Genomic DNA, 17,714 nt, shown 5'->3' with positions numbered 1-17,714 from the left:
TATTTTCTTTTTGCAAATTTTTACACTGAAAAGCGTATTTTCAATGGAAAAAAAGCATATTTTTCTATTTTATGGATTTTTTTATTTAATAAATGTGTATTTTTTTTCTATTTTTTTTTTACTACTTAAGATTCCCACAAGGGGACTATAATATACAGTATTTTGATTGCTTCTAAAATGTAATGCATTATCTCTATAATGCATTACATTTCAATAGCAATGCTATTCAAAGATTGACCAGCAGGCTGTGCCAGAGAGGCACAGCCTGCTGGAGAGAACTGCAGACAGGCTCGGGGCCCTGAACAGAAGCGAGATAAGCTTCCCAACACATCAGCACCCCGCTCCCTCTGTCACCACTTTACATGCAGTGGGCGCCATTGCGCCCGGCATTTAAAGGGTTAAACAGCCCGGATCGGCACTTCTGCCGGTCAGGGCTGTTAGAGCAGAGCCCCGGCTCTCATGTGAGAGCCAGGTCCGTGCTCCCCGCTGCACGGGGGAGCCGTGCAGCGCTTAGACTGGGCCGCCGTATGGGTGGTCACTAAGGGGTTAAGAAGGCAAGGATATGATGCCATTTCCATGAAGGATGAAAAGGCTAATAAAGTAAATGTTGACTCCAAAGAAATAGAGGCCGAAGAAGCTAAGGCTGAGGTCTTGAAATGGGAGAAATCCTTGGACCAAGGACCAGAGACCAAGTTTAGGGCGGAAGGAGCGACTGCCGAAGTCGGAAAAGCCACTGAAGACGCAGAAGACTCTAAAGCTGGCCCCAAACCTGAAGAAACCCCTGCTGAGAATAATGGGAAAGTTGTCCAGATGCATGGAAAAGCAGCTAGTCGTAGGAAACCTGCTCTGCTGAAGGAGCCCCACAAGGCAAAAGAGAAAGGGTCAGGACATGACTATGACTGGGACCAGTTCAGTTGCCGCAGTCCAAGAAAGGACGTGAGGGGCCTGTGCAGAAGCCAGGAAATATAAAGAGAGAGTACCTGCTCATGAGATGTACAAGAAAATCCCAGAGGCCTTGTCAGCTCTGTAATAAACTCATGAGGGTGACAAACCAAGCGCTGTTGTCCTGGGTCTGGCAGAATAAGAGGAAGACTGTAGGCCAGATCGATGCACTTTCACAAGCATCTGGATTTGATGTTAGTGTTCACCCCTACGGGCTTAAACAAAAGGGGGGTGGGTATGTGAGACAGTGACAGATCTCACAGAGGTGAGAGGCAAGAAAGGGATGATTAGTGTGGTCCACACCCCTATTTCACCACAGGTGAGACCTGCTGGAGGTGCTCGGGCTGGCATAAAGCACCTCCCAGGGTGTCAGTCTAGGGGAAGGAGATTCGTTGTACAACAGGGTCCTTCTGGTGGCTCTGTATTAGTGGTCTCAGCCAGGCTGGCTGAGGGCCCAAGTGGCTAGGTGCTAGAAGGAGCATTGGGGCACGCCGTGATGCCTGAGCGCAAGGGTCACGATGCCGAAGTCAGAGGGACTACTGGGTCACACTCCCCCGTAAAGGTACTGGATGTGAGACCGTGTGTGAACAGGTCCCTGTACAGCCAGGAGGCTGTGGGACACTGGGCTGGGAAAGCCACTTGTAATTACCGTGTGCAAACGGTTCTTTAAGTAAGGTAGGAAGATAACTTGTTTGGTTAGAGCCCAGACGGGCAGGTGTTTATTTTGTATGATTTATGTTTGTTTTGCTGAGGTGCCAAATAAAAGCGATGTTTGGACCTAAAACTTGGTGTCTGGTGAAGATACTTGTGTAAATGACCCCCGGAGAAGAGCTAACCCCCCACAAGGGGTATATGCCATATGGTCCCGGCAATTGTTATATTCTTTTTAAAACACTGCTGCTCTTCTTCCTGGGTCAGACAGGCCACTTTTAATTGGAAATTGGATTTTACATTCTGCATTTCATCTGACAGTATATTTTCCCCAGTAAATACAGTGGAGAAAAAATATGTAGTACTGTACCTTTGATTTTTCCTCATTGCTCTCTGCAACTCCCCTTCATCATTCTGTAAAGGGCCGACACCTTCAGATTTTTACTTTTTACCATTTATATAATTAAAGAACATTTCAGGGTTAGTTTTACTCTCTTGAATCACTCTGTCTCCAATTTGGCTGCTTTTATTTGTCTTTTGCATGCTCTATTAGTGTTTTCAATGCTTCCTTTAGTGATTTAAATGCTTTCTTTTTGTCCGTTTATTGCTTCCTTTATATATTCCTTTATATATTTCTATTCATCCACCATTTTTTCTTGTTTTTCATCCCTTTATTCCCATAAGATATGTAGCTTTCACAATTAGTGTTTAGGAAATATTGTATTTTGTGGCTGCATTTTTTTTAAGGACATTGTCCCAGTTAGTTAGGCCAATGGCCTCTCTAAAATAGCTTCTCTCAAATTGAGCTTTTTTGAAGTTTGGAATTTTTGTGCCTCCCTAAAGAAATACTCTTTTTAATGACATTTGAAAGCTTATTTTATGGTCACTATTTCCCAGGTTTTCCCCAACCTGCACATCTGCTGTTTTGTCAGGTCTATTTGTTAGTACTAAGTCCAGTATGGCCTCTAGTCAGGTCCTGAACAAGTTGGGAAAGATAGTTGTCTTTGGTTATTGTACATATATCAATTTCCCAGTCCCACATAATAATGAACTCATTATTTGCCACTCCCTCTATCTCTTTTAGTAAATACCGATACAAGACCAACGCTGGCCCATATGCCTAAACTGCAATGAGTATGTGCAATGCATATTGCAGCAAATGAGGGGGCCAACAATTTGAAAAATATATAAAAGAGTACCAGCTCCTACAACAAAACAAAGACCTACAAAAATTGAAGCTCACAGGTACCAATGCAAAAAATATATACTTTATTGAGTTACATAAATACATACATAAAAGACGTTGTGGTTAAAAAGGTAGCAGCAAGAAAACCACCACCCCAGTGGCACACTAGCTATACGTTGTAGTATGGTAATCAACACTTTTAAAAAATCTGTATATATGGCCAAGTCTCATATATTGCAAACATAACAACAGCAGTCTAGACAACAAATATCACAGAAAGGTATAGTGCCCATGAATGGGAACATAAAATCTTGCAGACTGCTGACAATGAAAAAATAGTTGCCATAGACAAGGGAGACTCCCCTATAGAGCTAGTGTATCCAAAACCGGGATGGTGTTGCCCCAACGCGCGTTTCGGCATGCGTCAGGGATAAACGCATGCCGAAACGCGCGTTGGGGTAACGCCATCCCGGTTTTGGATACACTAGCTCTATAGGTGAGTCTCCCTGGTCTATTGACTGCTGTTGTTATTTCTGGTAGAGACTTGCCACCCCATCTATCTCCTTTAGTAAATACCGATACAAGACGAACGCTGGCCCACATACCTAAACTACAATGAGTAGTATAGACATTTTTGCAATATATGAGACTCGGCCATATATACAGATTTTTTACAAGTGTTGATTACCATACTACAACTTGTAGCTAGTGTGCCACTGGGATGGTGGTTTTCTTGCTGGTGACTTTTTAATCACGTCTTTTATGTATTTATGTAACTCAATAAAGTATATATTGTATTGGTACCTGTGAGCTTCTTTTTTTTAATCTCCTTTAGTAGTAGATTTTCTTTGGACTGGTATATTTGATGGTGTCAAGTATGGAAACTTCCCTATCACGTGAGTCATGTGTGACTGCCAAGGGTCGATCTATTTCATCTCTCGTGCCTCTAGACACAGGCCTCAGATTGAACACAGATCACACCCAACACAGCATTTTTTATGCACCCCAACATGCTGCCAACATCTATGATATTTAAATTAATACACCAATTAGGGGCTCATAAAAAAAAAAAACACAGGTTCCCACTCGCAAGCAGGCTCACAGTAGCACAAGCCACACTTATACCAAATATACGGTTCACTAACAGCACTCATACACTTAAAAATAGAGGTTACTGGGCTCATTCAGGGCACAAGGCAAAACCATTAAAGATGTGCTTTAATGTACTAAAAATGGTACAGTACTTAGTTACAAGAAGTTGCAAGAAGTGAGACATACATAAACATGCACAAAAACAGTTATGAAAATAAAAGGATACAAACAGAAAGGTTCTTACTCGGGTTCATACCGAACTTTAGGATTTTTGGACCACGGACCCTAACACGAACATTTCAGTAAAAGTTTGGGTTCGGTGATCAGCGATTTCTTGGCGCTTTTCAACAAGAGTTTAACTCTGTGCCCTTAGAAGCCATCACAGCCATGACTACTAATGGCATGGCTGTGATTGGCCAGTGCAGCATGTGACCCAGCCTCTATATAAGCTGGAGTCATGTAGCGCCGCACGTCACTCTGCTGTTGCTAGTGTAGGGAGAGGATGCTGCTGCTATGAGGGAGAGAATAGGAAATAAACTTTTTTCAGAACAGTAATTGAACTCCGCGATCTACATAGATTTAGTTGTGTGGGTGCAGTGCACAATCTTTTTACCCTGACCTGAGCCCAGTGACAGAAAAAGTACTTTTAGCCGTCTGTTAGTTAGGTGGGTGGCGGCGACCATTTCATGCAAGCTCAGTTCACCAGCACTGCATCTGTGCTTTTGTGACATTCAAATCCAAGCTTGAAATACTGCAATAATAATCTGGGTTTTAAAAAAAACACCAATTTTTGGCAATATCCTACATCTGGTTCCTTTGCAGCAATAGTCAGTGTGCAATTTAAGCTAGAAATACAGAAAAAAAAATCAATTTTACAGCCCTTGCTGCATCTGTCAGTGTGAAAATCAAGCTTTATATACTGCTGTCATAGTCTGTTAGTAAAAAAACAAAAAAAAAAACCATTTTGGGCAAAATAATTAATATTGCAGCCTTTGCTGCATCTGTTATTGTTAAAAACAAGCTTAAAATACTTCAATAATTTTTTGGGCTTTTAAAAAAGCCATCTGGGGCCTCTGCCACATTAGTCAGTCTGCAATTTAAGCTAGAAATACAGCTATAATTTTCTGGGTTGTAAAAAACACCCATTTAGGGCAAAATACTTAATTTGCGGCCTTGTCTGCATCTGTCAGTGTGAGAAACACCCTTTAGATACTGCTGTTCTATTCTGCTATGTAAAAAAAACACCCATTTAGGGCAAAATACTTATTTTGCAGCCTTGTCTGCATCTGTACGTGTGAAATTCAAGCGTTATATACTGCTCTCATATTCTGGTATATAAAAAAAAAAAAACATTTAGGGCAAAAAAAATTGTTTTGCAGCCTTTGCTGCATCTGTAACTGTGAGATACACCCGTTAGATACTGTTGTTCTATTTGGTTATTAAAAAAAACACCCATTTTGGGCAAGATCCTAAATTTGAGAAATATGAGGAGTACGTCAAATAAGGGATGTAGCCCTGATCGTGGTGCTGCTGGTGGAGCTCCTGTTGCAGGGAGAGGACGTGGTCAATCTGTGACAGCAACAGGCACAAGTGAAACACCTTCCTCAGGTGCGAGTAGGAAACAGAACCTTCAGCAGTATTTGGTTGGGCATAATGCGGCTCTACGAATGGTGAGGACAGAACAAGTACAGGCACTAGTAGATTGGGTTGCTTCCAGTGCCTCCAGGTCTTTCTCATTGTCTCCCACCCAGTCTACTGCTGAAAGATCAGAGTTGGCACCTGCAGTAGATGTTAATCAGTATTTCACCTCACCCCCTTGTAAATCAGCCAAGCAGTCTGAGCTCCAAGTCATGCAGCAGTCTCTTCTGCTTTTTGATGACTCTGTTAGCAGGGTTTCCCAGGGCCATCCACCTAGCCCTGCCCCAGAAGTGGAAGAGATTGAGTGCACCAATGACCAACCACTTATGTTTTAAGATGAGTACATGGGAGGACCATCGCAGCACGTCTCGGATAATGACGAAACACATGTGCCAACTGCTGGGGCTTTCGAAAGTGTGCAGACTGACAAGGAGGGTAGGGGTGAAGACTGGGTAGAAGATGATGTGGAGGACAATAAGGTCCTCGACCCCACATGGAATCAAGCTCATGCGAGTGACCTGTGTAGTTCAGAGGAAGAGGAGGTAGTCGCACAGAGCCAACAGCACAGCAGAAGATGGAGCAGGGTGCAAAAGCAAAGTGACCGTCCCCTAGACAGTACGCCTGCTACTGCCCACCACAGCAAGGGACCGAGCACACCAAAGTCAGCTCCAAGGAGTTCCCTGACGTGGCAGTTCTTCAGACAATGTGCTGACGACAAGACAGGAGTGGTTTGCACGCTGTGCAATCAGAGCCTGAAGTGAGGCATAAGCGTTCTCAACCTGAGCACAACCTACATGACCAGGCATCTAAGTGCAAAGCATGAGCTGCAGTGGAGTAGACACCTCAAAAACAAGAAAGGTCTCTGGCTCCTCCTGCTTCCTCTGCTGCTGCAGTCTCGGCCTCTTCATCCACCTCTGGAGTGACAGTGCCATCTGCCACCTCGCAAACAGAGGATCTGCCAGCAACACCACAATCTGGGTCACCAAGCATCTCCACAATGTTCCACGGAAGCGTTCAGCTCTCATTTCCCAAACACTGGAGCGGAAGAGGAAGCATTTCTAAATTACTGGCCTTTGAAATGCTGTCATTCCGTCTGCTAGAGATGGAGAGTTTTGAAAGCCTTATGGCGGTGGCTGTCTCCGGGTACAACGTGCCCAGCCACCACTACTTTTCCAGGTATGCCATCCCTTCCCTGCACAACCAAGTGGGGGACAAAATTAGGTGTGCACTGCGCAACGGCATCTGAGGCAAGGTTCACCTCACTACAGATACGTGGACCAGTAAGCACAGTCAGGGACGTTAAATCTCCATAACAGCACACTTGGTAAATGCAGTGGCTGCTGGGCCTGAGGCGGATAGCAGTTTGGCGCATGTCCTTCCACAACCGAGGATTGCAGAGCACTTCAGTTTGACTCCTGTTGCTTCCTCCTCCTACTCCGCTTCCTCATCCTCTACCGGCTCCTCATCCAGTCAGCGTATCACCTTCACCACCAACTTCAGCACAGCCAGGGGTAAACGACAGCAGGCAGTTTTAAAACTTATCTGTTTGGGGGACAAACCCCACACCGCGCAGGAGCTGTAGACGGGCCTTGAACAACAGACCGATAAGTGGTTGGTGCCAGTGAGCATCAAGCCCGGCCTGGTGGTGTGCGATATTGGGCGAAATCTCGTAGCAGATCTGGGACTAGACGGTTTGACGCACATCCCTTGCCTTGTGCATGTGCTGAATTTGGTGGTGCAGAGATTCCTTAAAAATGACCCCGATATGTCAGAGCAGCTGCATAAAGTGCGGGCCGTTTGTGCGCGCTTTCGGCGTTCTCACCCTGCTGCTGCTCGCCTGTCAGCGCTGCAGCGTAACTTCGGCCTTCCCGCTCGCCGCCTTATATGCAACGTGCCCACAAAGTGGCACATCCTGGCCAGACTGTCCGAGCAGCAGCAGGCGATAGTGGAGTTTCAGCTGCAGCAGCACAGGTGAGTCGCTCTTCGGAACTGCACCACTTCATCACCAATAACTGGGCCTCCATGCGTGACCTGTGTTCCTTTATTGCGCTGTTTCGAGTACTCCACCAACATGGCCAGTAACCCTTACTTTATTACTGAAAAAAGTGGGTTAACAGCTAAACAAAAAAGTCAATATGGGTTACCCTGATTCTGTAGTTTGCAGAAACACCCCATATTTGGTCGTAAACTATTATTTGGCTAAACTGCAGGACATAGAAGAAGGGGAATGCCATATGGTTTTTGGAAGGCAGATTTTGATGTACTGGTTTATTTACACCATGTACACTTTCAAGCCCCCTGCTGCACCCCTAGAGTAGAAACTCCATAAAAGTGACCCCATCTAGGACACTTCGGGATAAGGTGGTTGCTGTTTTGGGACTATTTTAGGGTAAATATGATTTTTGGTTGCTCTATATTACACTTTTTGAGGCAAGGTAACAAAAAATGTAAATTCTAAAATTGTTTTTACATTCGCTATTTAGTTTTGTGGAACACCTAAGGGTAACAAAGTTTGTTAAGTAACTTGAATACCTTGAGGGGTGTAGTTTCTTAGATGGGGTCACTTTTTTGGAGTTTTTAGTCTAGGCTACATCAGGGGGGCTTGTAATGGGACATGGTGTAAATAAACCAGTCCATCAAAATCTGCCTTCCAGAAACCATATGGCGTTCCCTTTGTTCTATGCCCTGCTGTGTGGCTATATAGCCATTTACGACCACAAACTACAGAATTAGGGCAATAAATATTTAGTTTTGTTTGGCTGTTAACCCTTGCTTTATTACCGGAAAAAAAGGATTCAAATGGAAATTTTGGAAACGTTTTTATTTTATATTTTTAACGCTGTTCATCCGAGGGGTTTGGTCAAATGTTATTTTTATAGGGCAGATTCTTACGGAGGCGGCGATACCTAATATGTCTACATTTTAAAATTGATTTAGATTTTACACTATATTATCATTTTAGGAACAAAAAAACAATTATTTTATTATCTCCATAGCCTAGGAGCCACAGTTTTTTTTTGTTGGGCAACTATCTAATGTAGGGGCTCATTTTTTGCAGGATGAGATGGCGGTTTTATTGGGACTAATTAGGGGTGTATATGACATTTACACTTTTTGTGTTGTTAGGTGACAAAAAATGGCTTTTTTGTACACTTTTTCATATTTTTTTTTTTAACGCTGTTCATCCGGGGGGTTGGGTTAATTGTTATTTTTATAGAGAAAATTTTTACGGATGCGGCCATGCCCAACATGTATGGCTCTCAGACTTTGGAGACATTAAGCAGGCATCCTCAAACTGCGGCCCTCCAGATGAAAAACTACAATTCCCACCATGCCCTGCTGATAGCTGTAGGTTGTCTGGGCATGCTGGGAGTTATAGTTTTACAACATCTGGAGGGCCGCAGTTTGAGGATGCCTGCACTAAAACTAATATTTTTTGGGGGAAAAAAAATTGTATCCGTGTCTCCAAAAGTCTGAGAGCCATAGTTTTTTATATTCTCTAGGGGACTGTTGGGGATTATAAAAATTTAGTACTCCATGGAAGTGTGATACTCCCTGAAGCATTCGATAAAGCAGAGGCCCGGATGATCGGGGCAAGTGTCCCATTGAGTGGTGGTGTCCTTCCGTATCCCCCTCCTGTGACACACTATGCACACTGTTTGGGGTTCGTCCCCTCTTTCCAGTATGGGGGACCACACCTGGAAAATGTTGGCCAGGGACGATCCGGGCGCCTCCAATTCCCGAGGTACTCCGGCCTGCTCTTTCTTGGTCTGAAAAAAATCAGGTCCTTGAGGACTGCCTCATAGTATTGGAGGAATGTCCCTGTGCTGCCAGCGCTTCGGGATAGTACAAAAGCGTTGATTAAGGCAAACTGTACCATGTAAACCGCAACTTTTTTGTACCATGCCCGGGTTTTGCGCATGGCATTATATGGCTTGAGTTGATCAGCGAGATCAACTCCTCCCATATACCAATTGTAGTCGACGATACAATCGGGCTTGAGGACCGTTGCCGCTCGTAACTCACACAGGAACAGGGGTGATGCTGTTACCGTGGATTGTAGACAGTATAAGGACATCCCTCTTGTCCTTATACCTGACCAGCAACAGGTTTCCACTGGTAAGGGCACGGGTCTCATCCCTGGGGATAGGTACCTGGAGGGGGTGGGCAGGGAGGCCGCGCTGATTTTTTCGTACAGTCCCACAAGCGGACTTGGATCTGGCAGCAAGAGACCTGAACAAGGGAATGCTAGTATAAAAGTTATCCACATACAAGTGGTAACTCTTTTCTAGCAGTTGGTGCATAAGGTCCAACACGAGTTTCCCGCTAACACCCAGAGTGGGGGGACATTCTGGGGGTTCAATAAGGGAATCTCGCCCCTCGTACACGCTAAATTTGTAAGTGTACCCTGAGGTACTCTCACAAATTTTGTAAATTTTCACGCAATACCTCACCGCTTAGTGGGAATGTATTGGCGGAAACTGAGTCTCCACTTGAACGCAACGAGAGACTTCAACCGCGACCTCCCTTCCAGGTACGTTGGCCTGCGCAAATTTGGCCCCGAAGTGATCGTTGACCGGCCGTATCTTATACAGACGGTCATAGGCAGGATCACCTCGGGGCAGACATGCTGCATTATCTGCATAATGCAGGCATTTTTGGATGGCCTCAAACCTGGGGCGTGTCATGGCCATACTGTAGAGTGGGGTCTGGTAGAGGACGTCCCCGATCCAGTATTGCCTGACACTGGGTTTTTGCACTAGACCCATGTACAGCACGAGGCCTCAAAACGTCCTCATCTCGGCTGCACTGACCGGAGTCCAGCCACCGGGTCTAGCCAAAAAGGAGCCCGGGTGCTGAGCAATGAACTGTTGGGTGTACAGGTTCGTCTGCTCCACCATCAGATTCACAAATTGGTCACTGAAAAAAAAACTAAAAAAGTCAATTTCAGTGAAGCCCACTGTGGGAATCTGGATTCTTGGATTGCCAACAAAATCCGGAATCTCAGGCTCAAAATCCACTGGGGGACACCAGATAAGTTCACCAGTAGGGGGCTCCGGTGGGCTTATTTGGTGGGCCGGGAAACCAGTACGAGCCCCAGGGCCACAGGGTCCCTAGCATGTGGGGCCCATGGCTCTGCCTGGCGGCGTCTCTGCCGCCTTTAAGGCTCATCGTCATCAGAAGAGGAGGATGCAGATGACAAGAGGAACGTGGGGTCATCCTCATCCTCACTGGGGCTCTCGGAGTTGGAGGCAAGCTGGGCGTATGCCTCGTCGCCCGAGAACGTACGGCTGGCCATAGGTATGTGTGTGTGCGTGTGTATGTGCGTGTAAAACTTTATTGTATGTGCGTGTGTGGGGGGGCACGGGTGTTAACGTACTTTTTAGTAGAAGAAAAAAAAAATGGCAGCACTCCTGGGTGGGTCTAGGGTCTCACAACTAAGTGCTATGGACCCCAACCACCAGAAACAATAAATCAGATAAAGTTTTTTTGTTTGTTTTTTTCCCCTAACTCTCCCTTCTATCCCTACTTAATCGTGCCTCTCCCTCACTGACCCTAACCTACCTGGAGGGTGATGGGTGCAGGAGGGTGATGGGTGCCGACAGGGGGATCGCAGGAGCTGGTGCACCACGGTGCAGAGTGGTGCAGGAGCAGCAGCAGAAAGAGGAAGGGAGAGAGGAGCGCCGGGAGTTTGAATCTCCAACCTCTCTCCCCGCACCAATCAGCACCAAGGACAGCACCGCCAGCACCAAGGACAGCACCGCCACCCCCAAATGCTTGGACTGTGATTGGTAGTGTGTAATCACAGCACCGATCTGAATTGACCTGTGGTTTGCTGAGATCGCCGATGCGGGGGGGTCACCCCCCCCTCCCCCCCTCCCCCCCGGTGTTGTGACAGGCTGCTCGCTGAATGATTTCAGCGGACATCCTGTTCCAATTAACTCCCGCCGCACCGCAATGTAGTTTTAAAGTTATGACGTACCGGTACGTCGTGGCTCCTTAGAGACTCGGCAAACATGCCGTACCGATGCGTCCTATGTCCTTAAGGGGTTAAGAAAAAAAACAAATATTCGCGAGTACGAATATATTTAGTGATATTATAAATATTTGTGAATTCTCAAAATGCTGACATTTGTGATTAAAATTTTCAATTCGAATATTCGTAATCAACACTAGCGATGATTGAAGAGGATGTGGCACAGGAGGAGGAGGAGGAAGAGGGATAATTTCATAGGGTTTCCAGCCAGTCATTCACAAGTGGCTCCGGGTGGGTTCCTGCACCCACAATCGCCAGGTACACAATTGTCCAGCCAGAGCACAGTTCTAGAGGATGAGGAGGTGGAGGATGAGGAAGAGGAGATGGAGGAGGAGCAACCATGTTTACAGCAGGGTGGCACCCAGACCAGCTCATGGCCATCACTAGTGTGTGGCTGGGGGGGATACACAGAGGACACAGACGATACACCTCCCACAGAGGACAGCTTTTCGTTGCCTCTGGGCAGCCTGGCACACATGAGCAATTTCATGCTGCAGTGTCTCTGCGACGACCAAAAAGTTGCCTACATTCTACTGATTACTGGGTGGCCACGCTGCTGGATCCCCATTACAAGGACATCGTACTGTCCTTAATGGCCTCACTGGAGCATGATCGTAAAATGCGCGATTAGAAGCGTACGCTGGTAGACGCACTGCTGTTGGCATTCCCACCGAACAGTGGGGGCACAGTGGAAGCACAAGACGAAGGCAGAGGAGGAGGAAGAGGTCGCCAATGCAGCTGGGGCACCACCAGCACCTCAGAAGGCAGGGTTAGCATGGCCGAAATGGGGAAAAGCTTTGTCAGCAAGCCACAACAACCAGCCCCACCAGCTGATATGGAACGTCTTAGCAGGATTCAGTATTTCAGCAACATAGTGGAGCAGTATGTGTGCACACGCCTACACGTACTGAATGACGGGTTTGCCCCTTCAACTTCTGGGTCTCTAAATTGGGCACATGGCCTGAGCTTGCCCTTTACACCTTGGAGGTGCTGGCCTGCCCTGTAGCCAGTGTATTATCTGAACGTGTGTTTAGCACGGCAGGGGGCGTCATCACAGACAAGCGCAGCCGCTTGTCCACAGTCAATGTGGACAAGCTCACGTTCATTAAAATGAACCAGGCATGGATCCCACCGGACTTGTCCGTACCTTGTGCAGAATAGACATGTAAACCGGCCTTAACCAGACATTTTTTATACTACAGCGCAATTGCTCATTTTTATATTTTGGATATTTCACACTCTTTTGGAGTGTACCCTAATTAAAAATAAAAAATAAAAACCGAAAACGAGTGTTGGCTACCTCGTCCTCCTCCACAGCTGCTTCCAACTACACAGCTACATCCACCGCCTCCTCAAACTTCTACTCCAGATAGACCTCCACCTCATAAATCATGTTTTATTTTTTTATTTGTACGTATTTTATTTTATTTTATGTCATTTCACTAATTTGTCTGTTAAATTTTAGGGTGAAATTCACCCATTTTTGGGTGTGATATACCACTGCTATACCTAGTAGACAGGTATAAAAAAATTCACTAATTTGTCTGTTACATTTTAGGGTGACATTCACCAATTTTTGGGCTGTGATAGACCCCTGCTCTACCTAGTAGACAGGTTAATAAATTTCACTAATTTTTCTGTTACATTCTTAGGTTGGCCTTTTACAAATTTTGCCAGAAATAAACCCCTGGTCTGCATAGGTAACAGGGACCGAAAGTTTTAAAAATAATCTGTTCCATTGGTGGGTGACATTAACCCATTTCTGGCAATAAAAAAACCCTGCTCTCCATAGGTGACAGGGACTTTAATTTCTAAAATTCGTCTTTAATCGGCCGTTTCATTCGATCCTTCTGCTTTAATAACTTGTCACACATTTCCGCTTCATCCCATTGCAGCCATTGACCTCCCTTGAATGAGGTCTTCCTTTCTCACGCTCCCTCTCCGGCGTGGGACCCTGATTTGCCGTTAACCGTGATCAACATGGTAGGCTCAGAAAAGAACATCAAAAGTTGATAGAGAAGATATCCCAATGGATCGAGAACGTCACAGGAACATGAACGTGCGATCAAGCAGAAGTTATCTAGAGTCAACAAAGCGGCAGCAGGGCCTCTCCTGGCTAACTTTTCCAAATCCAAAATACTCCAGTGACATTCCCTATAATTTATTTTTAATCATTCCAATAACAAGGCATCTTAAGAGTCCTGTATTGTTATTTATCATCACTACCTCCCCGCGTCGGGAGTGGGTAATTGCCACGCGCCCTCGCCTTAACTTTGAAGCTTATGCTTCAATACTTTGTCCCACATTTCCGCTCGATTACATTTAATTTCATCCGTTTACCTCCCTTGGTATCCCTTTCTCAGGCTCCCTCTCCGGCCTAGAACCCTGATTCCCCGCCACCTGTGATCACCATGGTAGGCACATAAAAGAACATCGAAAGTTGATAGAGAAGATATCCAATTGGATCGTGGACATCACAGGGATGTGCGACATGGTGGAGCAGTATATGTGCACACTCCTACACTTACTGACTGATGAGTCTGCCCCCTTCAACTTCTAGGTCTCCAAATTGGGCACATGGCCTGAGCTTGCCTTTTACGCCTTGGAGGTGCTGGCCTGCCCTGCAGCCAGTGTATTGTCTGAACGTGTGTTTGGCACGACTGGAGGGGGTTATCACAGGTTATATTTCCCAATGTTTTGGGGTGTACCCTAATTTAAAAAAATTAAAACAAATTTAAAACCAAAAAGCAGTGCAGACTACCTCCTCCTCCTCCACCGCCACTTCCACCTACACCGCCACATCCACCACCTCCTCAACCTCCTACTCCTATTTCATTATCCACATTTGTTTACAGAGCAATTGTTATGCTCTTAAACCACATTTTGATGCCATTTGCAGCCCTCTCACCCTTTCCATTACATTTTTACAGCCATTTTAGTGCTCAAAGGTTCCGGTCCCCATTGACTTCAATGGGGTTTGAACTTTTTTGTGAAGTTAGGCCGAACCTGAACATCCAGGTGTCTGCTCAACCCTAAACACAACCCAATGTTGATCGGATCTCTAAATTGTGTCCCTGAAATGTTCCCAATCATTCATTTTTACCCCATTCAACAGAGGGTGGAGCTGAGAGGAGTCTCCCTCCTATTTCGTCCCAGCTTTCTGGGAAGGGCCTCATTACCTGTGCATTCTCCACCTCTCTTACTCAGCTGACTGACATGAAATATTAATAAAACATGGCTTCCAGTCCACACTAATAGATATTCGGCCCCCGACATGTTTCCATGTTTTAAAATGGTATACAGTGTATATATATATATATATATATATATACATATTTAGTATGCTCGTTTTGGCACCACATATGATCGGTCTAGGGGTTCCAGAAGGTGAGATACCTGTTATGTGGGAATGCTGGCTGTCAGGGGTGGAATGTTTGGACTCCCTATGATGTCTACATTATAGAGAATGCAATGATTGCAATAATTACTATGCAAGTTGTACCAGAGATGAATTATTACTTATGAGATATTTTCTTTATCTTCTGGCACTCTATTTGAAAAGCTGCTGGAACCTCGCTGGGTCAGGTTTAGTGATGAGCGGCAGGGGCAATATTCTAATTTGCAATATTTCGTGAATATATATATTCATCATATATTCGCAAATTTGAGAATTTGTGATTATTTTCTTGATTGCGAAAATCGGCAATGTAATATGCGCGTATTCCGCGTGCAATACAGGTGTGGGTCACTGTTGCTGCATTTTTCAAGCTGCTAGAAGTTTCTTGAGACTGAAGAAAATTGTTGGCATGGCAGAACATTACAATAGCTTTATATGCAGATAGAGTGTTCCAATATATTCGCAATTGCGCAAATTGGCAACTAATGATGCACATATTTTTACGCAATACATGCAACTTCACATTTTAGCAGGTCTGACTACAAATTACTGATTGGTGCACTAAGTATTGTCACACTACCTAACACTCTGCACTGGAACCTATCAGCTACACCAGGCATGCTCAACCTGCGGCCCTCCAGCTGTTGTAAAACTACAACTCCCAGCATGCCCTAACAGCCTACAGCTATCAGCCTACAGCTATCAGCCTACAGCAGGGCATTGTGGGAGTTGTAGTTTTGAGAACAGCTGGATAGCCGCAGGATGAGCATGCCTGAGCTACACTATATAACGATCTAACCTACACTGGCTTACTCCCACTAACTACCGTATTTTTCGCCCTATAAGACACACCTGCCCATAAGACGCACCTAGGCTTTTGAGGAGGAAAATAATTTTAAAATATTTTTTTGAACCAAAAGGTGTGCTTTTGAACTAATGGTGGATCTGTGGATGACATTGTTATGGAGGGGATTTGTGGATGACACTGTTATGGAGGAGATCTGTGGATGACACTGTTATGGAGGAGATCTGTGGATGACACTGTTATGGAGGAGATCTGTTTATGGAAATGCTATGGGGGGATCTGTGCATATCACTGTTATGGGGGATCTGTGGATGGCACTGTTATAGAGGGGATCTGTGGATAACACTGTTATGGGGGAGATCTGTGAATGGCAATGCTATGGGGGGATCTGTGGCTGACACTCTTATGGAGGAGATCTGTGGATGACATTGTAATGGGGGGATCTGTGAATGGCAATGCTATGGGGGCATCTGTGAATGACACTGTTGTGGGATATCTGTGGATGGCACTGTTATGGTGAGGGGATGGCACTGTTATGGGGAGGGGATGGCACTGTTATGGGGAGGGGATCTGTGGATGACACTGTTATAGGGAGGGGGATCTGTGGATGACACTGTTATGGGGGGCAATCTGTGAATGACCATGCTATGGGGGGGGGGGATCTGTGGATTACACTACATAGCATTTTATGCTATATGTGTCATCCACAGATCCCCCAAATAACAGTGTCCCCCAATACACTGGGCCCCGTAGCTCACAGCAGTATTCATATCTAAACAGTAATCCTTAACCTTGAGTACGGATTAACTTTAAAGCAGCTCTATCCTGTTTACTACCTTACAATCAAGCTCCTGTAACATAGTAACATAGTACATAAGGCAGAAAAAAGACCTTTGTGCATCCAGTTCGGCCTGTCATCCTGCAAGTTGATCCAGAGGAAGGCAAAAAACAACTGTGAGGTAGAAGGCAATTTCCCCCACTTTAGGGGAATAAAAAATTCCTTCCCGACTCCAATCAGGCAATCAGAATAACTCACTGGATCAACGACCCCTCTCTAAGCAGAGAAGGCAGAGCGGCCAGCAGCGTAACGTCACTCACTCAAGTCACGCGCCTGCTCCGCCTGCTTCATTCATAAAGTGGGAGGAGCAGGCGCGTGACGTGAGTGAGTGACGTTACGCCGCCGTCGCTATGCCTGTTACTGGAGCTTGATTGGAAGGTAGTAAACAGGATAGCGCTGCAAAAGTTAAAGTTACTCGAGGATGGGGATTACTGTTTAGATCACAACTCAGAAATCTCAGAAAACAGGAGTGTTAACTCTACTCCATCCGTATGTATACTGCTTTGAGTGGCGGGGCCCGGTGTAAGAGTACAGTGACTGCACCGGGCCCTGCCGTGAGTTGCCTGCCGCCCAGCCCCTCCTCCCTCCCCGCTGATACATTGCAGCTGGTGATGTATCAGCATTAGCGATGTAGAAATGGCAGTATTTGCCCCATAAGAATCACTGCCATTTACCCCCCACTTTTGGGAGGGAAAAGTGCGTCTTACGGGGCGAAAATATAGTATCTTTATTATATATATATATATATATATATATATAAATACAGTACAGACCAAAAGTTTGGACACACCTTCTCCTTCAAAGAGTTTTCTTTATTTTCATGACTATGAAAATTGTAGATTCACACTGAAGGCATCAAAACTATGAACTAACACATGTGGAATTATATACATAACAAAAAAGTGTGAAACAACTGAAAATGTCATATTCTAGTTTCTTCAAAGTAGCCACCTTTTGCTTTCATTACTGCTTTGCACACTCTTGGCATTCTCTTGTTGAGCTTCAAGAGTTGGTCACCTGAAATGATTTTCACTTCACAGGTGAGCCCTGTCAGGTTTAATAAGTGGGATTTCTTGCCTTATAAATGGGGTTGGGACCATCAGTTGCCTTGTGGAGAAGTCAGGTGGA

The sequence above is a fragment of the Bufo gargarizans genome, chromosome 3, assembly GCF_014858855.1.
Source record: "Bufo gargarizans isolate SCDJY-AF-19 chromosome 3, ASM1485885v1, whole genome shotgun sequence".
Taxonomy (NCBI): Eukaryota; Metazoa; Chordata; class Amphibia; order Anura; family Bufonidae; genus Bufo; species Bufo gargarizans.
The sequence above is the reverse complement of the archived record's forward strand: the minus strand, read 5'-3'. Positions refer to the sequence as shown.